Source organism: Macaca thibetana, chromosome 17, assembly GCF_024542745.1.
Source record: "Macaca thibetana thibetana isolate TM-01 chromosome 17, ASM2454274v1, whole genome shotgun sequence".
Classification (NCBI taxonomy): Eukaryota; Metazoa; Chordata; class Mammalia; order Primates; family Cercopithecidae; genus Macaca; species Macaca thibetana.
This window is the reverse complement of record NC_065594.1, coordinates 16,950,553-16,978,299: the sequence shown is the minus strand read 5'-3', so window position 1 is coordinate 16,978,299 and position 27,747 is coordinate 16,950,553. Positions and strand designations below refer to the sequence as shown.

General features: G+C 36.5%; 2 long non-coding RNA genes across 2 annotated transcripts in view; one reads left to right on the top strand and one right to left on the bottom strand.

Moving 5' to 3' along the window:
- LOC126940858 (uncharacterized) overlaps positions 1-27,747 on the bottom strand; it is a 164,217-nt gene that overhangs the window by 2,128 nt on the left and 134,342 nt on the right. The window lies entirely within an intron of this gene.
- The window catches only part of LOC126940856 (uncharacterized), a 52,436-nt gene that overhangs the window by 22,806 nt on the left and 1,883 nt on the right, over positions 1-27,747 (top strand). Inside the window, exons 4-6 of the long non-coding RNA XR_007720941.1 lie at positions 7,928-8,069; positions 14,789-15,005; positions 16,462-16,584. This is a non-coding gene — a long non-coding RNA (uncharacterized LOC126940856). The remainder of the gene's footprint in view (positions 1-7,927; positions 8,070-14,788; positions 15,006-16,461; positions 16,585-27,747) is intronic.

Here is a 27,747-nt window from a genome sequence, read left to right as displayed (position 1 = left end):
TAATTCTGTGTTAAGTTGTTTGAGAAATCCAAACCTTCCACAGTGGCTGAACTAATTTACATTGCCACTAACAATGTATAAGCACTGCCTTTTCTCCACAATCTTGCCAGCATCTGCTATTTTATTACTTATAGTCATTCTGACAGTTGTTAGGTGGTATTTCATTGTGGTTTTTATTTGCATTTATGTAATGATTAGTGATACTGAACTTTTTTCATAGGTTTGTTGGTCGCTTGTATATCTATCTTCTTTTGAGAAGTGTCTGCTCATGTCCTTTATCCATTTTTTAACAAGGTTTCTTTTTTTGCTTGTAAATGTGTTTAAGTTTGTTATAGATTATGGATATTAGACATTTTTTAAATGCAAATATTTTCAATTCAAATACTTTGCAAATATTTTCTCCATTCTGTAGGTTTTCTGTTTACTCTGTTGATAGTTTCTTTTGCTATGCAGAAGCGCTTTAGTTCAATTAGGTCTCCCTTGTAAATTTTTGTTTTTGTTGCTTTTGGAGTCTTTTTCATGAAATATTTGCCAGAGCCTATGTCCATCATAGTATTCATAGGTTTTCTTCTAGAACGTTTATAGTTTTAGATTTTACATTTAAGTCTTTAATCTGTCTTGAGTTGATTTTTGTATATGGTGAAAGAAGGGGTCCACTTTCAATCTCCTGCATATGTCTAGCCAGTTATTCCAGGTATTGAATAGGGAGTCCTTTCACCATTGCTTGTTATTATCAACTTTGCTGAAGGTCAGATGGTTATAGGTGGCCTTTATTTATAAGTTCGCTAACCAGTTCCAATGGTCTATGTGTTTGTTTTTTTTTCTACCAATACCGTGCTGTTTTGATTACTAAAGCTTTGTAGTACAGTTTGAAGTCAGGTAGTAATATCATTTAGATCTGTGTCCCTGCCAAAATCTCTTGCTGAATGTAGCCCCCAGTGTTGAAAGTGGAGCCTGGTGGGAGGTGATTGAATCATGGGGGCATTTTTTTTTTTTTCATGAATGGTTTAGCATCATCCTTTTGGTGGTGTTCTCATGACAGTGAGTAAGTTCTTGTGAGATCTGGTTGTTTAAAAGTGTGTAACACCTCCTTCCTCACCCTCTTGCTCCTGCTCCAGCCATGTGATGTGTCTGCTCCCCCTTTGCCTTATGCCTTCATTGTAAGTTTCCTGAGGCCACTTCAGAAGCTGAGCAAATGCCAGCATCACGCGTCCTGTACAGCCAGTGGAACCATGAGCCAATTAAACCTCTTTTCTTTATAAATTACCCAGTCTCAGGTATTTCCTTATAGCAATGTGAGAATGGATTCATACAAGTAGTGTCATACCTCTCGCTTTGTTCTTTTTACTTGGGAATTCTTTGGCTATGCAGGCTCATTTTTGGTTCCCCATGAATTTTAGAATAAAGTTTTCTAAATCTGTGAAAATGTGATAGTATGATAGAAATAGCATTGAATCTGTAAATTGCTTTGGGCAGTATGGCCAATTTAACAATACTGATTCTTCTAATCCACGAGCATGAAATGTTTTTCTATTTGTGTTGTGTCTGATTTCTTTCAGTAGTGCTTTATAATTCTCATTGTAGAGATCTTTTACCTCCCTAGTTACTTGTATTTCCAGGTATTTGATTCTTTTTTGTGGCTCTTGTCAATGAGACTGTGTACTTGATTTTTTTTTCTCAGTTGGAGTGTTACTGGTTTATAGAAATGTTACTGATTTTAATACATTTATTTTGTGTTCTGAAACGTTGCTGAAGTATTTTTATTAGGTGGAGGAGCCTTTCAGCAGAGAGGTTCTTTAGGTATAGAATTGTATCTTCTGAGAAGGCAGATAGTTGACTTCCTGTCTTTCTATTTGGTTTCCTTGTATTTCTTCTCTTGTCTGATTGCTCTGGCTAGGACTTCCAAAATGATATTTAACAGGAGTGGTGAGAATGGGCATTCTAGACTTATTCTGGTTCTCAAGGGGAATGCTTCCCACTTTTGTCCATTCAGTATGAGGTTTGCTGTGGGTTCATCATAAATAGCTCTTATTATTTTGAGGTATGTGCCTTTGATATTTAGTTTGTTGAGGGTTTCTAATATGAGGGGATATTGAATTTTATCAGAAGACTTTTCTGTCTATTGAGATAAGCATGTGGTTTTTTGTTATAGTTCTGTTTGTGTCATGAGCCACATTGATTGATTTGTGTATATAGAACCAACCTTTCCAACTAGAAATAAAGCCTACTTCATCATGGGAATAGCATTTTGATGTGCTGTCAGATCCAGTTTGCTAATATTTTGTTGAGGATTTTTACATCTATGTTCTTCAGGAATATTGGTCTAAGTTTTTCTTTATTGTGTCTGTGCCAGGTTTTGGTATCACAGTGATGCTGACCTCATAGAATTAGTTAAGGATGAGTCCTTCTTCCTCTATTTATGGCAGTAGTTTTAGTAGTATTGTTACCAGCTCTTTTTTATACATCTAGTGGATTTCAGCTGCAAATCCGTCTGGTTCAGGGCATTTTCTGGTTGACAGATTTTTATTACTGATTGAATTTTGGAAGTCATTATGAGTCTGTTTAGGGATTCAATTTCTTCCTGGTCCAATCTTGAGAAATTGTATATTTCCAGGAATTCATTTATTTATTCCTGGTTTTCTAGTTTTGTGTGCATAGAGGTATTTATAATAGTCTGAGAGTTTTTTTTTTTTTTAATTTTCTGAGGAGTCAGAGATGATGTCCACTTTGTCATTTCTGATTGTGTTCGTTTTAGTTTTCTCTCTTTTTTTCTTTATTAGTCTAGATAGTTGTATACCAATCTTCTTTATTCTTTTGACGAACACACTTTTGGTTTTGTTTATCTGTTGTAAGTCTTTTCATGCCTCCATTTTGTTCAGTTCAGCTCTGATTTTGGTTATTTCTTTTCTTCTGCTACCTTAGTGGTTGGTTTGCTCTTGTTTTCATAGTTCTCCTAGGTGTGATGTTAAGTTGTTAATTTGTGATCTTTCTAACTTTTTGATGTGAATTTTTAATGCTATAAATTTTCCTCTTATACTGCTTTAGGTATGCTCCAGAGATTCTGGTATGTTGTATCTTTGTTTTCATTAGTTTTAAAGAACTTCTTGATTTCTGCCTTAATTTCATTGTTTACCCAAAAGCCATTCAGAGGTGTATTGTTTAATTTATATGTAATTGTATGGTTTTGAGAGATCTTATTTGTATTGATTTCTATTTTAATTACACTGTGATCTGAGAGTGTGGTTGGTAAGATTTTGATTTGGTGAATTTGCTGAGAATTGCTTTATGGTCAAGCATGTGGTGAGTTTTAGAGTATGTGCCATGTGCAGATGAGAATAATGGATATTCTGGTTTTGTTTGGATAATTCTGTACATGTTTGTCTAATCATTTTGGTCAAATGTTGAGTTTAGATCCCAAATATCTTGGTTAGTTATCTGCCTCATTGATCTATCTAACACTGTTAGTAGGGTATTTAAGTCTTCCACTATTATTAAGCAGTTATCTAAGTGTATGCATAGGTCTCTAGAAACTTGTTTTATGAATATGGGTGTTCCAGTGATGGGTACACATACATTTAGAATAGTTAAGTCTTCTTGTTAAATTTAACCCTTTATTCAAAAAGGAAAGCATTGTTGATTTAAAGCATGTTTTGTCTGAAATAAGGATAGCAACCCTGCTTTTTTTGGCCTTTGCTTTGAGCCTATGAGTATCATTGCATGTGAGATGGGTGTCTTGAAGATAGCTTACCATTGCGTTTTGCTTCTTTATCCAATGTGTCAGTCTGTGTCTTTCAAATGGGGCATTTGTCTCATTTATGTTCAAGGTTTATACTGATGTGTGCAGATTTAACCTTGTCATTATCTTGTTAGCCAGTTGTTATGTAGACTTGTTTATGTGGTTGCTTCATAATCTTTGGGCCCAGATGGTTTCATAAAGAGCTGTGTGAAATTAACACCAGTTTTATCTATTCTACAAAGTAGAAGAGATGGTCTATGTACTATCTCTATGTCAATGGTCTATGTACTAAATTGCATTTTTGTCATGCCTGGCTACAGTCTCTTGTTTCCATGTTTACCATTCCCTTAAGGACCTCTTCTGAAGCAGGTCTGGTGGTAACAAATTCTGTTAGCATTTGCTTCTCTGAAAACAATTTTATTTCTCTTTCACTTATGAAGCTTATTTTGGCTGGATATGAAATTCTTGGTTGAAATTTATTTTCTTTCAGGATGTTGAACATAGGCACTCATTCTCTTCTGGCTTGTAGACTGCTGAAAGGCCCACTGTTAGCCTGATGGGGTTCCCTTTGTAGATAACCTTTCCCCTTCTCTCTAGCTACCTTAAATATTTTTTCTTACTCACTGACCTTTAAGAATCTGATGACTATTTGTCTTGGGAATGGTCATTTTTGTGTAGTATCTCCCAGAGCTTGGCTGATTTTCTTCAATTTGAATGTTGACCTCTCTAGCGAGTTTGGGGAAGTTTTCTTGGACAATATCCTCAAATATTTTTTCCAAGTTGATTGCTCTCTTTCCTCTTTCAGGGATGCCACTGAGTTGTAGGTTTTGTTTCTTTACATAATCTCATATTTCTTGAAGGTTTTGTTAATGCTTTTTAAATTTTTTCTTTATTTTGGTCTGACTGAGTTTACTCAAAGAACTGATGTTTGAGTTCTGAGATTCTTTCCTCAGCTTGGTCTATTATGATTTTATACTTATGATTGTGTTATGAAATTCTTGTAGTGAGTTTTCAGCTCTATCAGATCAGTTTAGGTTCTTTCTTAAAAATGGCTATTTTGTCTTTCAGCTCTTATATTGTTTTCCTAGCTTCCTTAGATTCCTTGGATTGGGTTTTAAGTTTCTCTTGAATCTTGATGATTTTCATTTCCATCCAGATTCTGAATGTTCTGTCTGTCATTTCAGTGTGTTTGATAACTATTTATGGGGAAGTAGTGCAATCATTTGGAGGTAAGAACACACTCTGGTTTTTCAAGTTGCCAGAGTTCTTGCATTGGTTCTTTATCATCTGTGTGGGCTAATGATCCTGTAATCTTTCTAGTTGCTATACTTTGGATGGGGCTTATTGGTTTTATATTCTGTGATGCCCTTGTGCATTTGATTGTGGTATAAATTGGATTCAGTTGACTGGATTCATTTCTGGACAGTTTCACAGGGGGCCAAGGCTCAGATCAGCACTCTTGGGCTGCATGCTCTAACCCTGGGGACTGGGACCGGGCCCACAGCTTTGTTCTTTGACTCCTCAGGGATCCTGTTTCACCAGAGGGGCTGAAGTATTCCCAGTCCACTGGTAACAACCCTCTTAATGGGTCATGCCGGCAAAAGTACTTCACTGGGGAAGTGGCAGTGAGGCCTATGCTTTCAATCACCAATGAAGTGGTACAAGAAGGCTGTGAGCAAAAGCACACTGGTGAAGCAGTGTGGGGTGCTGTCAGCAGGTGCATGCTGGGAGTGGCTCATCTGCAGAAGCTCTCTGATGATTTGGTGGTATCTGCCAGTGAAGATATTATGGCAGTGGCCACTGGGAAATGCCACAGTTGGAGATCTCAGACTGCACTACTGGGAGAGACCAGCAGACAGGGGGCTGTCAGATCAGACTGTCCCCATCCCATGAGCAGACAGTCCTGTTCCACCCATGTCTTATAGGCAACAAAGGCCCAAGCCACCTAGAGGAGCATGGTGAGCCTTGGGGTATGGGTGTCCCCAACCATGTGCCACTGCTGCCATTTCCATGCCAAACCCTGTAGGCTCTACACCACTTAGAGTCCTGTCCCTGTCAACTCTCTAAGCAGCTCTCTCTGCCAACTCAAATGTTCATGTGGGTCATCAGTTCCCCTTCAGCTAGGATTCCAGAGGTCTGTGGTGATATTTGGCCACTCACGCCTATTTGACTCATACTTTCCCTAGGAGCTGCCCAGGGCACAAAGCACATCCTGGCACTCAGCAATCTTGTGCAGAGTTCCCAGCCTCCTCCCCTTTCAGGGCAGGATCTGTGGCCTTCCTCTATTTATTCCCAATGCCATCCTTCTGAAAATCTGCTTGGAGTCTGCCAGTCTTCTTCATGGTCTGGTCTCTCAATAGGTTGGAGAAGCTATTCTTAGCAGCATGCAGTCAGCCATCTTGGCTCTTGTCCCAGTATTAATTTCTATTTTAAAAAATATTTCATGAAATATTATTTTGTTCTTTATCACTGATTTTGTTGGATTATGTGACATGTCTCACCTAAATCCTGGCTGTGTCTGAAAGTTTGGACAAGTAGAAGTTCCAGGAAAGAGATCTGGACGGCTAGTGACTTGCAGGATCACTGAAGGGTAGCAGCTTACGATAGTGGCCTTTGATGTACATGAATATAAATGTATATTTTGACAACTGCTATGACCTCATGTATGCACTAGCAAAATTATAAAAATGTCCAATTCAAAAAAGTAGAAAAAGCCTAGCAGATTAAGCCTGAAGCATAAGAATGGTAGTAATACACAAATGTAAACAGGTGACATAGGTACAATAAAGATTAAGAAAATCCAAAGTCAGTTCCTTAAGAACTCCTAAAATAGACATATCTAAGATTTAATTAACACAACTTCAAATTTCTTACAAAAAATACTAGTAAGTTGACTTCAGTAAAAATGTGTGTGTTTATATGTGATACATTCTGACCACATATGATTATCTCCCAAAATACAAAAATGTAAAGATGACTTGACTTTTTTAAATGTTTGATATAATTTACTATAATGATGGAACAAAATAGAGTAATTCATCCTTTAGAGAATTGTCTCAAAAATATAATGAGATTTTTAATCTATCAGAATTAATAATAGAATCTAGCAATGCAAATTATAGTTAGAAATCATTACTATTGCAAATACTAGTTTTATATTTTTAAATTACAAATACATATTACAGATTGTGAAAATATATGTTGCAAATATTTAAATATTGTATTCATTTTTAAAGCCCTTTCCCCATGATATTTTGTTTATAACTATTATCATTCTTCTTCTTATAATATAGTTTATCAAGTTACAGATACTTCCTCCTACAGTATTATATGCTTCTTGAAACCAGGAAAAATGTAAAATTTATTGTAGATACTTCCTCCTACAGTATTATATGCTTCTTGAAACCAGGAAAAATGTAAAATTTATTGTATGTCTCCTGAGTCAGTTTTGTTTCCAATGCATTCTACATGTTCAATCAATGTTTCCTAAATGGAAATAAAATAGGAAACACACAGCAGTTCTGGAGTAAATGAAGTGTCCTTCAATAAAATAAGAAAGAATCTTATTCCTAGATTTGACACCTTAGCTTGAATCTTGGCCGTTTATGGAGTGGACCCACAGGGGAAGTGGATGTAGAGTAATAGATTTTGATGAAGAAGAAGAGAGGGTGAAACGATGGTGTTGATTCTATTGGCTGCCAGAACAGGGAACTCTCCACTGAAAGAATGCAGGAATGGAATAGACAGTAGCCAAGAAAAATACCATTTGTATCACAATTTAAACTACAATTTAGCCTGTTGGTTCCGGGGCAAAGCTGTTGAAGGATAACTGCTACTTTGCTTTTACCTCCTTGGAGTTGATCTCAAAGGAAAAATGCTAATAAATGGTTACCACTTTCAATATCAGTGAATCATTCAGTATTAATCATAGCCACGGAAAAATCAGTTATGTCTGAGGACACTGTCACATTAATTTGATAGCCAGCAACTGCTATTTATATAAGGTAACGTTAAATATGAGAAATGACATAAGTGAAATCAAAAGGAAATGAAACAATTTTTGAACAAGACTATGACTCAATAGTGAACTAAAATCAATGAAGAGAAAGTAGAGGGGTTTTTTTTTTTCCTCCAGAGTATATCTGATAAAATGATTATACTGTGAATTTTTCCTCTTTTCCCATTTTATAGTGAGGTTTAGCTTATGTGACAGCAGCCCAGCACCAAATGTTCTCTGACACACTAAGGATTTTCTTGCCACAACACTGGACATTTCGAAACCTAAGAACAAGGAAGTCTTATGAATGACTTTGTCACTACTCTTGACCACACGGTAAGATCCTTCCCTTTTTTTAAAATTTGTCTCTTTATTTTCTGAAGGCTTTTATAAATGATTCCATAATCTCTCAGATTTTTCATCTTTATGACAAAACTTATTTCACTTTAGCACTGAATTGTCTACTTTTATATATCTTAGTCACTTTGTACTTACATATAGGTTTCTTTTTCTGGCTTTCCCACTGTATGATAGGGATTAAAACTTGTGTTTCCTTTAATAATGAGATACTAAAATAGAAAAGAGCAATAACTCACAGTACCCTAACAGCCTAAACAACTACTGTTACCATTTCTCTGATTCTGTGTGCCATCTATATGAACATCAGAGATACAGCTATCCACTCTCTTTTACTCACTTGAGTACTTTGACCTGCTGTTAAATAGTCTGAATTTGTAAAATGATATTTAACAGATGCATCAGTATAGTTTGGATGTTTGTATCCTCCAGATCTCATATTGAAATGTAATCCCCAATGTTGAAAGTGCAGCCTAGTGGGAGGTAATTGGATCATGGGGGCAATTCCTCATGAATGGCCTAGTGCTCTCTCAGTGGTAGTAAGTTCATAGTAATGAGTTCACTCAAGATCTGGTTGTTAAAAAGAGTCTGGGACCTCTGTCACTCTCTCTTGCTCCCTCTCTCAACATATAATACAATGGCTCCTCTCTGCCTTCCACCACGGGTAAAAGTTTCCTGAGGCCCCACTAGAAGCAGAACTGGCACCATGCTCCTTGTACAGTCCACAGAACTGTGAGCCAAATAAACCTCTTTTCTTTGTAAATTACCCAGCCTCAGGTATTCTTTTATAGCAACACAAAATGGAAGCAATGGAAATAAACAATGGAAATAACAAGTTTCTAGAATCTTCAAGTCAATATCCCAAAAGGCTAGAATCAGAGGAGAACTGATGGTAAAAAGAAGCAAAGGGTGTAAGGAATCAGCACTGAATATACATTTGATATGCCAGTTTCTATTATAGGTGTTTTACAGATAGGATACCAGTTATATCATTGCAACAATCCCACTCAGTGAACACTGTTGCTCACATTTTATACATGAAGCTGTGAGTACAAGTGGCCAAGTGTTTTGGACAGAGTCAGGCTGCTTGTAGCTGGCAGAGCCAGGAATTGCACCCACTGTCATGTAGTTAGACTAAAAATGCTCATTTCCTTTCAAAACACTGTGTATCTCACAAAGAGAAATATTTTAATTTGTATTCTAACTGAGAGAATATAATTGAGACTTTTGGAAGAGAGAGAATTAAAAATTAAGCTTTGGGGTTTGTTTGTAGTTATAAATACCACTTTCAGACTTTTTTTCACTTTATATTTCCTACTCAAAGATTTGTTAAAATATAAACTTTACCAAACACATACCCAATTCTTCCACTGGTAACATTTTTATTTTTGTGTCGTTCCTGGTTTACATTTTCATGAAAATATATTTCATTCAAAACAAATATTGCTGTAAACCTGCATCATAATTAATAACTAATTTTCTTTACAGACTGTCATAATTTTAGAATCTGGCTTGATTTTCACTCGTTTTGCTCTTCTTTTTGCAAATCACCAGGAAAAAATACAGAAAATCAAATTGAATCAACATTGCTTTTATGTCTGCCACATTAACTACACTACAACTTTTTGAAGAGAACTCAGCAAAAAGATAACATGAAGATTAACACCAGAGTATTACATACAGAAGAGAGATCTTAGAGCCAACAGGCAACATTTGTTATTTCCATAAATACTTACATTTATCTAAATTCTAGAAAGAAAAAATGCAAATTAATGCAATAACTCTTGTCTCTTAGGAAGATATTTTCAAATGTGTTGTTACACTATCATTTATTCAGTGCCATAAATAAACTTCAGTGTTAACAAGCATAAATTAAATCAAGGTCTCTGACCTGGGATCTAGCTATCAAGTCAAACTGTAACAAATCATAAAACGTAATCACATCTAAACTCTTCATTGTTATAGGAGTAAATGAAGTGAAGTGAATTAAGAACAATGTGATTTATGTTTTCATTAAACAGAGCACTGGGGCAATTTGAGACAGTACTTTAGATAACTTTTTAATAGATTGTTAAATTTCATTACTGAAAAGAAATTGGAGATTATCTAATCTAATATCCTCCTTTCTTTGTGACTACTGTTTTTTCAGATGAGGAAAATGTCTGGAGAAGTGTATTATTTGCCTGAAGTTACAAAGATTTTTCTGTTAGGGATGGGACTATAATAAAAATCAGACCTTTTTTCATTATATGTATTTCCTTCATTAAATATATATAATATATATTATATAATGCATATTAAGGAAAATAGAAGTATCTGTATAATTTTTAGTTCTAATATGTTCTATTTTTTTTTTGTTTTGTTTTTAAATTATGAGTAAAAATAGGATAAAATTAAAGTAAAAGTTACTGTGACCTTTGGTGCTGAACCATGCCTCAATGAGGATATCACTGTAAGGCTGGAGTATAGATTATGAATCAATGAGGCCAAGTTTAACCAAAGGTTTCCTGGACTGCTTTGCGTATTTCTCAACCAAGGGAAAGGAGGACAATATCAAAATTAGGAAGCCACATTGACAAGTCACTGTGTTTGGACAAACTGGAGAGAGTTGACATAAATGTGACTGGAGAGTAGATTTGGCTCAAGTAGTAAGGCTGGTATGGTAGGAAACTAACACAGTTATCTGCCTTACCTCAAATGTGTCTCCCTAGTTGATTAATCAGTAAGATTTACAGCAAACCTAAATATTTGTCACTGGTAAATACTGTGAAAGACTGTGATATGGTTTGGGTATTTGTCCCCTCCAGATCCCATGTTGAAATGCAATCACCAATGTTGGAAGTGGGGATGTGATTAGATCATGGGAATGGATGCCTCGTGAATGGTTTAGCATCATTCCCATGGTGATAAGTGAGTTCTTGCTCAGTTAGTTCAGGCAAGTTCTGGTTGTTTAAAAGTGCATGGCATCTCCCTGCTCTCTCTCTTGCTCCAGCTTTCGCCACATACTGTACTGGCTCCGTCTTTGCCTTCCACCATGATTGTAAGCTTCCTGAGGCCTCAGCAGAAGCAGACACCAAAAGCATGCTTCCTGTACAGCCTGAAGAACCAATTAAACCTCTTTCTTTTAAAAGTATTCAGTCTCAAGTATTTCTTAATAGCAACACAAAATCAGCCTAGTGCAGACTGAGACAGAAGTTTCTGTCTTCCTCCAAAATATAAATAAAGACTACAGCAACCCCTACTACAATTAATAATATAGCAGTAACAATACGAGTAATATTACGTCAACAACAGACTCTGAACTTGGAGCTTTCCTAAGGAGTTCTCATTTCCACAGTAGTGTTTTCAACATGTTTTTGACCATGGCTGCCTCCACTCATGTTTTCTAAGAACTAATGCGTTGATTTCATTCCTCAAAAATTCTGTTTTTTTTATTTTCTTATCTTTATATTTTTTATTTTTTTAAAATAGTATTGTATAAAAATTATCTTTATTTTTTAAAATAGACACATTTGTGTGTCTGACATTGTTCTAGGCCCTTCATAAATATTTATGCTATAATTTATGTAATAACATTATAAAATAGGTCCTACTATTATTCTCATTTTGCAAGTGAGAAGAAAAACAGCATCCTGGAGATATAAAGAGATTTTTTTCACGGTCTTCTAACTGGCGAGTGAGACCATTAAGATTTCAACCTAGGTTTAAAGTCATAGAAAGTTCACCAAAAGCACATCTTATTAAGCCAGAGTGGTTTTCTATTCTAGAACTGATATACCTTATAACTATTCTATAACTGATATATGTTTCTATTCTATGACTATTCTATATTCTATAACTCTTCTGCAACTGATATGTGTTTTGTATTCTTTACCTGATATATCTTTCTTAGTTTCTCATAAAAAAATTAAAAAGTACCAGATTTATAAAAAATTAATATATATAATTTTAAGAGGGGTCCGTTGAGGGTTAAAAGTGGAACTTGTCAATCGAGAAAAATGACAAGTCTTAATCATTTTAGGAGGTTTGTTTGCCAAAGTTAAGGATGCATTCCCTCTAGACAGATCTATGCCTTTCTCCGAAGATGATTTTGAGGGCTCCAAATTTAAAGGGGAAAGGGCAAGATATTGAGAAGTACACAATTTTCATGTAAGATGGGGGTAGAAAAAAAAATAGTCATTCGTGCCTTTGTCTGGCTCAGTAAATCTGAAACTTTTTACATAAAATGATGTATTAAGGTTTTCTAGAGGGACAGAACAAATATATATGTGTATATATATGTATACACACACACATATATAAAATCTTAATAAATTAACATATGTATGGAGTTTAAGTTATATATATGGGAGTTTATTAAGTAGTATTAACTCACAAGATCAAAAAGTTCCACCATAGGCCATCTGCAAGCTGAGGAGCAAGGATGCCAGTCCGAGTCCCAAAGCTGAAGAACTTGGGAGTCCAATGTTCAAGGGCAGGAAGCATCCAGCACGAGAGAAAAATGTAGGCTGGGAGGCTAAGACAGACTAGCCTTTTCACGTTTTTCTGCCTGTTTTCTATTCTGGCCACCCTGGCAGCTGATTAGATTGTGCCCACCCAGATTAAGGATGGGTCTGCCTTCCCCAGCCTGCTGATGGAAAGGTTAATCTCCTTTGGCAACACCCTCACAGACGCATCTAGGATCAATATTTCGCATCCTTCAATCCAATCAAGTTGAAACTCAGTATTAACCATCAGAGATGACATAGACAAATGAGGCAGTAGAAAAATGTGGGGAATGTGTATTTTACGTAAGCCAACATAGACAAAATGGGGCAGGGAAACAATCGGATATGCGTTTGTGTCTGGTGGGCAGAGGGGTGACTGCTCCCGTAAAGATAAACTAGAAATTTACATTGCCATGGTGAAATTTTAATAGAAATACTTTAGAGTAAAGATCTTGCAGCTCGCTAAAAATTTCCTTGTGGACAAAACATGCGGGAGGCATGCAGCTTTTCATCTTGTAGCCATCTTATTTAGAAACAAAAAAGGGGGAGTTAGGTTTGTGTGAGCCAGTTCCCAGCTTGACTTTTCCCTTTCGCTTAATGAATTTGGGGTCCTAAGATTTAATTTTCTTTCACAAACTCTGGATTATGTAATTAGTTCAGGAACACTGCCTTTGGTTGTTGCATGAGGTTGCCAAAAGAGTAGATCATGCAGAAAATTGAATTTTACTATTTATTATGATAATTCTTTTATAAAAAGGCTGAATAAATTTCTTGATCTACTAGGGGAACTTGATAGGACAGGTTCATTCTTCAAGTTTGGGAATAAGAGTAGAGGAGGACTACATTGTTTTACAAAGTAGAGAGAAAAAGGTGCAATTTCATGGGCTATGTCAGAGTGAAGAGACGAGCCAGCAAGTTTGTTGGAGTCTTTCTGTTTGATGTAAAGACCAAAAGAACCTGGATGCGGTGGCTCATGCCTGTAAACCCAACACTTTGGGAGGCCTTGGTGGGCCAATCACTAGAGGTCAGGAGTTCGAGACCAGCCTGGCCAATATGGTGAAACCCCGTCTCTACTAAAAATACAATACTTAGCCTGGTGTGGTGGCGCGTGCCTGTAGTCCCAGCTACTCAGGAGGCTGAGGCAGGAGAATTGCTTGAACCCAGGAGGCGGAGGTTGCAGTGAGCCAATCACCATGGCACTTCAGCCTGGGTAACAGAGGGAGACTCCACATCAAAAAAAAAAAAAAGAGACCAAAAGAGGATCCCAAGTATTAAAGTGTAAAGGTGGAAGAGTAGCAATGTCAAATAGGTTATATTGGACTGAAAGTTCTTTTCCATTCAATGTGCTGTGTGACTTCCTCCAGGAGACTCCAGCTTTTGTATTAATGAATAGTCTTGCATGAGAGCTTTCTGTGTGCAGGTGGTTACTCTTGAAGGAGCTTTGTTACACATCTGCACGCTTGGGGGCAGAGAGAAACCACTCTCAACTGGAGTTCAGGGATCTCAGGGACTGTGAGAAGGTGATTACTTGGAATCCTTTGCTGGCTTTTGGGCTTCCACAGGGAGTAGCATTGCTGTTTGTGCCATCCTGTCTCTATCTTGGGGGTGAAGCAGATTGTCAGGTTTTTTTGTTCATAGTGTTCCTGATTCAGTTGAACTAAAAAGCCACCTTCTAAAGGACAAAAATTACATAGTTTCCACAAGACTGTTTAAAATATTGTACCACATGGCTGTCACTCTGTCACTCATTGACCTATTAAGTCAGGGAATGTATGAGAACGTTGACTATATATAATAATCAGTAAATGTATCAACTAGAATCTGGTTGCCATGTTTGTTCTAGGGAAAAATTATGTATATTGTGTATAAAACTTTGTCTTGGTTAAAATTATTTGTAACTATAGTTAAGTAAAAAAAATGCACTCCTATTTCTAGGTTTCTGGATATATATTCTAATTAATCATATTTTATATTTCCCGGTATAAATTTTATAGTCTGGCATAAAATATCACTCAAGTTTTCATATGAGTAAAGTTTTGAATTTAGAAATTATGATAGTTTATCATGGATGCCATCCAATTCCTGATGTAGGCATTTGATAACAAATGGATTAATAATATTTATCTAGATATTATTTATCTTTGTGTCAAATCATAACTTATTGTTGTATATTTTTATCTTAAATATTTACTATCTGTCCTTTGCCAACAGGGTCCCATTTAAATTCCATCAATGTGAGTGATGAAAATTTTCAGAGGCAGACAAAGAGAACCTGTTATAGGCTACAGGCATATACGTGGGCTTTGGCAATGAAAGGATTGCCAATAGCTTCTAGGCATTATTCTCTGAATGGATGGCAGTTGAGATGATCTGCATTTGTCTCCTACCATTTTCTTCTCTCCTGAATGTTGTAACATTCCTTTCAGTGGTATGTAAGCCTCTATTTTCCTACTTCTATTATCTAAGGTAGTTCCTTCTCCTGACCAAACCCAAACTGATACAGTATACTTACCTTGGCCTTAACTATTCAATACTCACTCATTATTTCTCTATTTACATCATCAGTTAAATATAATTTTTCATATCCTCTATTTCTTAGCAAACGGCATAAGGAAATAATTATTTCTTCTGAGCAACTATTACAAGTTCCTTGTGGTTTGAATTACTTTTATAATTTTGTTTCTCTCTCCTTGACACTTAATACTTGGATATTTTCTTCTCCCCACCCCCCAAATCTCCAATTTTGCCAAAACATTTGTCACCAAAAATGTGAATATCTTTTTTATGATCAGATATCTCCTGCAAGATAATGAACTGTATAGCAAACATATTTTTGACAAATATCTCATGGTTTGAACATGTTAAATTATCAATGCTAAATCAATTTTCTTTTGGATTTAGATTTAAAATGACACTAGCATTTCTAACCATTTTAAAACAGGTTCTGATGGCATTTGAATCAACCTTTTAAAAAACAAAGCAGGTTTTTAATAAAGCATAAAGCCATGGGGTTTTGCATTGTTAATGAACTCTAGCACTTTCTAATTAGATAATTACATGCTTATACAGAGGTCAGAATAAATAAGTTTATGTATATTTGCCAAACTGTGACAGTATCAATCTGTAGCAATAGTTGATTTTACACATTCAAAAAAATTTTAATAATAATTAAAAAAATATTACAGCCTTTTAGAGCAGAAAAAGATATAAAATATATGATCCAAATCCATTTTTTGACAAATATGTAATATATTATTTGGAAAAAAGACATTATTACCACTAAATACTGTTGGTCCTGTTAATAATTTAAAAATGATCTTTCCCTCAGAAAGTTTTGTTATCTTCTTCTACTGCTGTCTCTATATAATCAGTGCCTCAACACACAAAAAAATCCTGAAAATTCATACATATGCCAACAAAATAATAAAAGAAGACATATATATTAAATATATTAAGTTTGATCTACTGTAGATTTTCCTTGGTAAATATTGTTAAATCAAGTTTAGCCTAAAGCTATCTTCTTACATATTTTAAGTTCAGCCTAAAGGTTTATCTGTACATTGTCAACTATAACCTAAAGGAGTTGTACACAAACCGTAGTCTACTCTTGTGCCAATTACCAAGTTTGGGCCAAAGGTGGCCCAACTGTTCAAACCGTGTTCAAATAAGGAAAATGCTAAGCTGTAACCAATTGGGCTGTTTGCTTACCTCACTACCATTGTCTGCGTGTCTCTATCCTTTTTCTGTCCACAAATCTTCTACCATATGGCCATGCTGGAGTCTCTGAACCTACTCTAGCTCTGGAGGCTGCCCAATTAATGAATCGTTCTTTGCTCAATTCAACTCTGTTTAACTTAATTCAGCTAATGTTTTTCTTTTAACAGATGGCATCAGAAGTGGGGTCTAAAGTAGAGCTTCTAACAACCCCCATGAGCACTGAGTGACCAAGCAAGGTACCCGCCAGGCCTATTCTGTCTGTTGCTCTCTCAGAGCAGCTGGCGATCATGGTAAGTTTTCTTTTGGATACTGAAGCTCCACAGATTTGTGCTTTGAGCTCTCTGAGTTGCCTTGAGCAAATGTATGATCCAAACTGGGTTTGGAAGTCATAACAGAAATTGGACCGGGTCCAGGATTGAATTAGATCTGATAATTAACTGGCTTGAATCCAGTTAGAGATATCTTATATCTGATTGGATCAGAAAGAACCAGGTAGTAAATGGCAATATTGCAGGGGGTGTAAAATTTGGCTTTTGTAAACTCACAGGGATTTTTATGTTCTATGCCTTTGTTTCATTTTTCTGGCATGCTTAGGTGGAGAAAAAAATCATTAGCTAAGTTGATCAAAAGAAACTGAGAGCCAAAGCCAATATTTGAAGTAGAAATAGGATCTTTAATTACTTAAGAACTGAGTTCCTTCTGGTTTACACATGCATAAATATTAGATCCTGGAAGCAGCAATGTCTTACAGACATGGCAGAATCTTACTAAAGACAAGTTACAGTGGAATGCTCCAAACAAACAACACTGCAGCAGAAACTTCTAAAAAGATTTCAATGTTTTTATTTAAAGAATTTGTAAAAGGCAAATAAAAAGTTTAAGTGACTAATAGATAAGAAAAATTAAATCTGCTAACCTTTTGTCTTAGTTACTAACCCATCTCAAGGGTGGAAAAAAAGCTATCCTAGATAAGGTGTTTATAAAAGGTAGACCCTAAGGTAAAATAGGCTTGCTTTGTTTTTCTGATCTACTCATGCTGAATCCAGGCATATAGAATGCTTTCTGGCCTTATTCCTTAATATACTCCACCCTTAACTCAAGTAATTTTAGTTAAAAAGCAGTAGCTAAGTTAAAAAGTACACCCTATTAAACTAAAATATACCTGTCTGAGATTTAATTGGCTATCTTGAAACCCTTTTATAAATAAAATTTACATCTATGAAGGAAATCTCCAATTTTAAGGATGTCTGCCTATGTATGTTAGAAACTCTTACCATCTTTTAAATTTACATAATAAGTCATACCTTTGTTTAAGGTGCTTTTTTAGCCATCATGTCTTAAGTGAACTTTCATTTGAGCATTTTTTTTTTTTTTCCCTTAGTTTGAGAAAATGATGATACAATATTTAGGCCTAAAATCTTAGCTCTGTACTTATGAAATTTAAATGTTTCTGTTCCACCTAATAGTTGTCCCTTTAGAAATGCAAATTTCTTGCCTAATACAATTGCTTAGGGTAATGAAACAGGTAACTGGATGATTGGAAGACTCCATGGGGAAAAGAAAAGCTGTTTAAAAGCCAGCAAATGAAAATCCTTTATGAAAGCCGTATGATCTGTTTCTGTGTGTTTGTATCTGTATATGTGTATGTGATATTTGGTAAATAAAGCTAGCTTTTAAACTGTTGGTAAAATATAAGTGGTTTCAAAATTATCAGTTGAATGTAATTAGATGCATGCTTGATTTGACTGTGAGCTTATGTCTTTGATTTAGGGTCTCTGGATTCATGGGTCTGGATAGGTGACAATGATAAAGTCTGGAGACATGATTTTATTGCCTATATCAAGGGCTACAAAGCCAGAATCAAGCTCAGTGTGGTCCCTTCTTCCTCTGTTTTCCCTGTCTTGCTTCCTGGATATTTTGGGAAGGGTTGGTTTCTCCAGGTATGGTCTTAACAACTGTTTCCTCTCCTGATGGACTCAGACAAGGTTTGACCTTCCTAGTCCTCATGGATGTCACATGGCTACTTGGGACCTAGAATGACTGGGGGTAGTCATTGGGGAGGCTACCTGTGTCATAGTATCATAAAGTTCTTTTCAGTAATTTAAAATCTTAGAGTCATATTTTGTTAAATTCAGTAACAGATAATCATAAAATGTCTGAGTCATCTGTAAGCTAATATACTGAGATATTCATTAATAAATATACATTTAAGTCTCTATAACTTGACATGTTGTTTTTATATGGTATTGATATAGGAGTTAAGAAGGAATTACTTAGGCAGATAGCAAGGCCATGGGAGTTCTCAGTAAGGCCTTTCTTTTTTAATGAAAAGTAGTCCCAAATTATTTTCCTTTCTAAGGAAGAGCAGCCTGTAAAATCAAGCTGCAGACATAGTGCCAGCAGTTGTGCCAATCATGCTCAAGATGGTGGCTCCATCTTCCCTTCTCTTTGTCAGCCATGTGTACAGTGAGAAGCAGACAAGATGACTCTGATCAACTGGAAAGCCCATTTGCACTATTTGCATAATTAGATTTCGGTTGGACCCCCAGTTTCCCCTCCTCCACCATCTCCTCCGTGCACTGTGTAGATGTCATACCTGATTGAACCAATCTGTGAGCCCTATGTAAATCAGACACTGAATTCTCCAACCTCCCTATAATGTCTGCTGCAGTCCGTTGACGCCACCAACCTACTCTTTTCAGATGTTTCTCTCTCTCTCTTCCTCTCTTCCTCTCTCTCTCTCCTCTCTCTCACTAGGAGCTGCTCTCCTCTCTCCTTTCTGTTGTCTATTAAACTTTCTACTCCTTAACCCACCCACATGCGTCCGTGTCCTGAATTCTTTCTCAGCACATGGCAATGAAACACAGGATATATAACCCAGAAAACGTAGCTGCTTCAGTATAGAAAAGCTAAGTGTGTTTAGACTGTTAATAAATAATAATTTGGATAACTATCTTTCTAAAAACTTACAAAATATTTTTAAATCTACAGATACTGATATAAAACAGTTCAAAATTACTTTCCAGGATTATCAGTGGAAATTATGGTTACTAAGAGTTAAAAACTACTAGATTTGAGAGAAACAATTCTTTTTTCAGAGTGTGTAAGCAAAGCAAAATATGTGTTTGATGAGGAAAGTTATAAAGGCATAAAAATGTGTGTTAAAAAATTTTGTTTGGTTTGAAGTTACTTAAAGATGTCAAATTGAAGGAACAAAAAACAGATAAAAAAGATGAATGGCGAAAGTTGGGGAAAAATGTAAAATAAAAGGTTTACAGAAATGTGTGATTAAAAAATGACAGATTTGATAAATGTATTTATGAGGTTTTGTTAAAATCAGTTTTCATATTGATAATACACTAATAGGTTTTCCCTTTTAAACAAAAATTTTGTGTAGCATTAGCCTGCCAGTATATTTTCATTCACCTTTTGAGTAAACTGAGGAAAAAAATGAGTAAATAAGAACAGAGAGATTCTGTCTCATGCTGTCTTATGTCTTTTGATTGTTTAGAAAACTGAGTCCTCTTGATCAAAGACAAACAGGTTTTGTTCTTAAAAATCTTTTAATTATTACTTTGGTAAATGTATCATTGTTGTCTTATGGTGACCTCTGATCTTATTTTGGTCAAGTGCTTTAAACCTTTGATATATTTGACAGGCTTCCCAAAATCAAATTTCAACTTCAAAATTACATCTTTTTTTGCCTCCCACTTTGGGGTGCTCCAGAGGCCACCTGAAGCATCTGAAGGAGAAGTAAATGGGATCATTTTACATGTTATGTTACAAGGGAAGGATTGTCAAATAAGAAATAATATTTAACCTTCTTCAGGTTATATTTTAATGAATGTTATTCATATATGTCCCAAAATTGTATGGGATTTCTAAAATCCTAATGTGTATAATGTTTTGTCATTGTAGACCACAGAAATAACCAAATTTCCTTGTCAATTGTGTCATTAACTATGACTATTCAAAGCCATTTTCACAGTTAATTGCTTAATTCTGATGCAGTTTCTGAAAACTTCACAAGTATATAAAATCCTAGAATATATTGTCTTTCAGGAGGTTCATGACAGGATGAAAAGAAACCTGAGAAGTACTCTTGAATACAGGTTTCCGAATAACTTTTGAATCATATCATTTGGACTGGGTAAGAAATCTCTGAAACTTTAATAAAAAGACTGACTGGTTTATCTAAATCAGCCAGTACTGAAGTTGCTTAGATAGACAATTTGAATAAACTTCATAGTCTAGGTAAAATTACCCATGATAATCCATCATTTATCAGTGCTGTGCACTTAAATTGGGGAAACACCTCGTATTCAAGAGGACATAATTTGACTAAGCATGAACTCATGGAGAGCTAGGGCAGCAAGCTTGTCCTTCTTGAGTCCTTAAAGCTTTTGTTAATAAGTGGTCTACATTCCATGACTCATCATGGAAAAGATAAAATGATTCTGATAAATGTATGTGTGTGTGTGTGTGTGTGTGTGTGTGTGTGTGTGTGTGTGTGTGTGTGTGTGTGGTCTTCTAAATTGCTAAAATAGTTCATGACCAAAATGTTTGGTTTGTCAAACTCACATTCCCGGGAAGACATTCAAAACTTTAGGTACATTTCACTGCCTGATGGGCCATTTAAATATTTATAGAAGGATTTAATCACTTATCATCTCATTGCATGTTTTCTAGTCGTATAAAAGTTTCTCATGTAAGAAGGCTGATGTTATAACAGTAGCTCATTATGCCACAGTGTATTTTCACAAGGTAAAGAAAGCTCTTCAAGGTTCACTGACCAGGGACAATCAACTCCTTCACAATCTAGAACCCAAAGACTGGATCTTCCGAGAGCATCAGAGAAAAGCTGCCCTTGCCATCCACATTGTAGCATAACTTTGGGACCTTGAACCTAGGGTTCATAATCTCACAACTCAGAAGGGTCCCTCTATACTCTTGGAACTGTACACATGCCCTTAAAATATACCTAACCAGAGAAGTTTCTCCCCAGAAGAACATGGCATCCTTGATGTGGACAGCTTTATCCCAAGATCATGGATCAAGCCTTTTCTACTATCATGAGACTCTTATCTTTCAATTTTTTTCTTTGCTTATGCCTCTTTGAACAATAGAAGTAAAAAGGGAGTCTGTTGTGTGGACTCATAGAATATACTTTGTGAAAAATTTTGCAGCCAGCCTTATACATGGATAAACTTATGCCTTGATAGATGGAAGATGAAGACCCAATGTAAGTTAGAAATTTTACTGGTACATGTGTTGCCTCCTAATCAGTCAGAAACAGAATGTTGGTCCACTCCTCTTATCCCATGTCATAGGTCACAGAGAATATTGTCAGGAGACCTCCACTCTTTTAGGAGGGTTGCATTTGCATTTGTTAGATCCTTTTTTCCACAATTTCCTTTTTGAGTATTCTCAACAATTTGTATATTTTATAAATTTCCTGAACACATAAAAATATCTATGAATTATAATTTTGCTATCCAAGGTAAACATTTTAGAAAGTAAGATTGAAGAAAAATATATATATATACACACACATAAAATATAATAGTTATTTTTCGGTGAAGATTTTAAAATTTCTTCTCAAACCCAGCAACTCATCAAAGTAATATATTTTGTAATTGTCATTATTTCTACCTAATTTATCTTATCCACACACTAATTTCATAGTTAAAATGTCAAAACTGACAAAAATGTATGACAAAATTAATATTAGCCAAATTTACTCTGGAAAATAATTATGTTTCCCACTCTGTCTCTGCAAAATTTCTTCTGCATTTAATATGCTTTAAACTGATTCAATTTAAATGCCTCCCCCATGAATAATTGCTATTCTACTCTGCTAGAATTAACACTTTTTTCCTGATATTTTTCCGCCATAGAATATGGTTGACATCTTTAGGTCGCCTCTATATTCTCTATTCCCCCCTTTTTCAGTTTTTTAATTCTTTACCAGACTGTCGAGAAAAAAAAAAAATTTCTGGTCTCTCTACTCTGTTCTACTGGTCTATGTGTCTGTTTTTATACCAGTACCATGCTATTTTGGTTACCGTAGCCTTATAATATAGTTTTGTCACAGGATTCTTCGGGTATCACTTCACCAGCTGGAAACCTCTGTGGCTGGTGGCTGCTGGCCCCTCTGCTTCAGCTTTGCTTGCATCTACTCGTTCCACCCACTCATCCTGGCAGGCTGTGATTGGTTTGCACTTCCTACTGGCCTGTATTCCACACATGCTAAGGGCAAGACAGGCATGGAGCAGCAAGGGGTGTATGAACAAGTGAGTGTGGGGTCCAGCCTCTGTGCATAGAAAGGCATGCTGGCTGCTGTGGTGGGGTGGGCAGCTCCAGGTGCTGGTACAGGTACTGTGAGAGTTCAGACTGCTGGGATAAGTGGTTCCCCTGGCTAGGGCTGTTTTAAATACCCGCACTGTGGGTGGGCATCAGCTGAGATTGGTCAGATTTTCCTTTCTTTCTAACAGGACAGCACTGAGTTCAATGCCTCACAACTGCTGTGTTCTGCCTCTCTCCTCAGTGTACAGAGCCACTCTTTGCACCATGCTGCTGCTACTGGGGGTGGGAGAGGGGCGGTGTCAGAGATTCAGGACTGTTTTCTCTATCTCTTCAGTGGCTCTTCTTGTGATATGACTTTCTATGACACCATTCTTGCATATGAAGCTGGGGGTGCCACCTTGTTACCACCAGCAAGAGGTAGGAGTCCATCTTCCCCACTGGCTGCTGCAATCACATGAAAGGGAGAGGGGTCTCCTCCTTAGTACTAGGTGGGAGTAGAAGCTCCTACTCACCACAAAGCCTCCACTAACAGTGTGGTTGGGGTGACCTGTTTACTGTTAGTGGTGAAAATATTAACTCTCCCCCTGGCCTGTGCTGTCAGTACCTTTCAGAAAGAGTTGAGAGATTCTCATTGCTGCTGAGCGAAGGTAGAAGCTTGTGTCAGTTGTGCCAACTAACATGGGGAATGGGGTTGCTGGCTCACTATTTGTCAGTAGCAATATAAGTACTGGCTTTCTACTTGGCTTTCTCTGAGAATCTTCTATTGGGGTTAGAGTACCTTGTCACAGCCTCTAAAATGTGGATGTGTAACATCCCCATGCAACCTTTAGCAGTGTAGGTAGGGAAAGGGGTGGGCTCATGTTTTTTTCTGTGGCATGAGGCTGTAGTAGTGAGATTATTGACTAAAAGTTTGTGGCCTTCATAGCCTGCCCTTTCTCTAGAGAAAGCAGGGAATTTTGTCTTCTTGTCTTTGCCTGTTGGTGATACTGGGCTGTCAATTTTTTTGACTCCAAGTTTGGGATATATGAATCAAAAATAAATCCTAGAGAATTCACCATGGTGTTGTGTCTTGGGCCTTGAAGTCCATAGCAAGTCTACCTTCTTCTGCTTACCTGCAGGAGTCTTCTTATGTTGGATTTATATATGATCAAAGGGCTTTTAGCTTTTTTTTTTTTTTTTTTTTTTTTTTATTTATTATTATTTTTTATTATTATTATACTTTAAGTTCTAGGGTACATGTGCATAACGTGCAAGTTTGTTACATATGTAAATTGTGCCATGTTGCTGTGCTGCACCCATCAACTCGTCAGCACCCATCAACTCGTCATTTACATCAGGTATAACTCCCAATGCAATCCCTCCCCCCCCCCCCTCCCCCCTCCCCATGATAGGCCCCGGTGTGTGATGTTCCCCTTCCCGAGTCCAAGTGATCTCATTGTTCAGTTCCCACCTATGAGTGAGAAAATGCGGTGTTTGGTTTTCTGTTCCTGTGATAGTTTGCTAAGAATGATGGTTTCCAGCTGCATCCATGTCCCTACAAAGGACACAAACTCATCTTTTTTATGGCTGCATAGTATTCCATGGTGTATATGTGCCACATTTTCTTAATCCAGTCTGTCACTGATGGACATTTGGGTTGATTCCAAGTCTTTGCTATTGTGAATAGTGCTGCAATAAACATACGTGTGCATGTGTCTTTATAGCAGCATGATTTAGAATCCTTTGGGTATATACCCAGTAATGGGATGGCTGGGTCGTATGGTACATCTAGTTCTAGATCCTTGAGGAATCGCCATACTGTTTTCCATAATGGTTGAACTAGTTTACAATCCCACCAACAGTGTAAAAGTGTTCCTATTTCTCCACATCCTCTCCAGCACCTGTTGTTTCCTGACTTTTTAATGATAGCCATAAGTAGAAAGCTGAAACTGGATCCTTTCCTTACTCCTTATACGAAAATTAATTCAAGATGGATTAGAGACTTAAATGTTAGACCTAATACCATAAAAATCCTAGAGGAAAACCTAGGTAGTACCATTCAGGACATAGGCATGGGCAAAGACTTCATGTCTAAAACACCAAAAGCAACGGCAGCAAAAGCCAAAATTGACAAATGGGATCTCATTAAACTAAAGAGCTTCTGCACAGCAAAAGAAACTACCATCAGAGTCAACAGGCAACCTACAGAATGGGAGAAAATTTTTGCAATCTACTCATCTGACAAAGGGCTAATATCCAGAACCTACAAAGAACTCAAACAAATTTACAAGAAAAAAACAAACAACCCCATCAAAAAGTGGGCAAAGGATATGAACAGACATTTCTCAAAAGAAGACATTCATACAGCCAACAGATAAATGAAAAAATGCTCATCATCACTGGCCATCAGAGAAATGCAAATCAAAACCACAATGAGATACCATCTCACACCAGTTAGAATGGCTTTTAGCTTTTAATAGCAGGATAGAGAAAAATACATATGCAGATGCTCCTGGACTTACACTTTACATCCCCATAAACCCATAGTAAGTTGAAAATATCATAAGTTTAAAATACGTTTAAAACACCTAACCTACCGAACATCACATCATAGCCTAGCCTACCTTGCATGTGTCTAGAACACTGACAGCCTAACATTGGGCAAAATCGTCTGGCAACACAGTACTCTGTAGAGGCTCAGTTGTTTACCCTTGTGATTATGTGGCTGACTAGGAGTTGTGGCTTATTGATGCTGCCCAGCATGACAAGAGAGTATATCATTTGTTTGGAAAGAAATCAAAATTCAAAGTACCATTTCTGCTTAATGCATATCACTTTCACACAATTATGAAGATGAAAATTTATGAATCAACCTATCCAATGTCGGGAACTGTTTGTACTCTGTCTCTTCAAAGGCAAACACCTTTTTGATTTGTAATTATTTTGATTACTCATATATCTCCAATATCTGTAATCGTACCTGGCACAAGACAACTACTAATCTTGTTACAGTTAGTTAAATAATAGCTTTTTGTTAACTGAGTGATATAGTTGATTAATTATATAATTATATAATTTGTTAGTTGAATGGTATTTTGTTATAATATTTATAAAGTATTAATTAGTATTGAGGACAAAATGCATTAGCTTCACTAAGCTATAAAGAAATCCCTACACTATACGTACGTACCCAATGAATCATTGGTTTCCAAGAGGAAATTAAGTAAACAAATAATGCATGAAATCCATCTGTAAGACTTCAGTGAAAGTTAAAAATATAAACAATGTGTTGAAAATAGTTCTTATACTTTGTGTCATTTTCTTTTTCCTCCTCAGGTTTCTCTCTCTCTCTTTCTTTCTTTCTTTCTTTTTTTTTTTTTTTTTTTTTTTGAAACGGAGTCTCTCTCTGTTGCCCAGGCTGGAGTGCAGTGGTGTGATCTTGGCTCACTGCAACCTCCATCTCCCAGGGTCAAGTGATTCTCCTGCTTTAGCCTCCCAAGTAGCTGAGATTACAGGCACATGCCACCACACCCAGCTAATTTTTGTATTTTTGTTTTTAGTAGAGACAGGGTTTCACCATGTTGGCCAGGCTGGTCTTGAACTCCTGAGCTCAAGTGATCTGCCAGCCTTGACCTCCCTAAATGTGCTGGGACTACAGGTGTGAGCCACTGCACCTGGCCTCCTCCTCAGTTTTACACACTGTGGTAGACACCTCTGTATATGCTGATGGTGTCCCACATTCAGTGTATGCCAATGATTTTCTGCTTCACATTCTTTCCCAAGGTTTAGAAGTACACATAAAATACGTAGTCCAGGAGAAAGTTAATCAAAAGAGCAAACCATAATGAAGAATGGGAAATACTGAATGAATGAAACATCCACAAACTTTTCAAAGATAAACTCTAGGGTGTATATTCACTGTTTTGGAGGGTCCCCAGTGGATGAGTTTTCACAGAAATGGTCAACTTGATAACTAACTAACTTCCTTCCTCTTTCTCTTTCTTTCTTTCTTTCTTTCTTTCTTTCTTTTCTTTTCTTTCTCTCTCTCTCTTTCTTTCTCTCTTTCTCTCTTTCTTTCTCTCTCTCTCTCTCCCCCTCCCTCCCTCCCTTCCTTCCTTCCTTCTTTTTGTTTCTTTCTTTTTCTTTCTTTCCTATTTCTTTCTTTCTTCTTTTGACAGAGTTTTGCTCTTGTTGCCCAGGCTGAAGTGCAATGGTGCATCTTGGCTCACAGCAATCTCTGCCCTCCTAGGTTCAAGTGATCCCCTTGCCTCATCCTCCCGAGTAGCTGGGACTACAGGCACATGCCACCATGCCTGGCTAATTTTGTATTTTTAGCAGAGATGGGGTTTCTCCATGTTGGTCAGGCTGGTCTCAAACTCCCAACCTTGGTTGATCCACCTGCCTCAGTTTCCCAAAATGCTGGGATTACAGGCATGAGCCACCATGCCCCGGCCAATAAAATACTCTTTAAGTGCTTTTGCTTTTTCCCTTTATACCTCTCTCTGCTCCCTTAATGTTACTTCTTAAAATTGCATCACAAATAAACCACCTGTAGTCAAATCTTTGTCTCAGACTTTATTTTGAGAAACCAAATGTTTAGATACAATCATTTTATTTATATACTTTATTTCACATATGAAGTATTTGTAAACCAAAATATTTCTGTTTATCTTCAGTGATAAAGTCATTCATATCTAGGACAGATTCAGGTGTAGTAGTTGTAACAGTTTGTACGAGAAATAATTATATGGTCAAATATCTTGAATATGTTTTCATCATGCATTTTGCTAAAGCATAAAGGACATGAGTTCCAGGTAAATATTGTAGTGACAGTCTTTTCTGTACTTCCTTGCCATTCAAATTACTGTCAATAAATGTGACAGCAAGGATAAAATTCATAAAAAAAATTTAGCCACAGTTTCTGATATGATGGAAGAAATGATGTGTAAGTTACCTTTATGTCCACAAAAACCAGCAAAGTGTCTGGCAGAAACATTGACGCTTAATAAGTGTCTGCTGTTGGATATTTTAAATCATGTTTACTGTGTGGCAGCATTAATAGAGATGTAAATCACATCCGAGTTAATCATTTCATGTGTCTTGCATGTTGTAGTTCATTAGGTGATTATAATACTCATTCTGCAGTTCTTATGTATCATTTTTTCTCT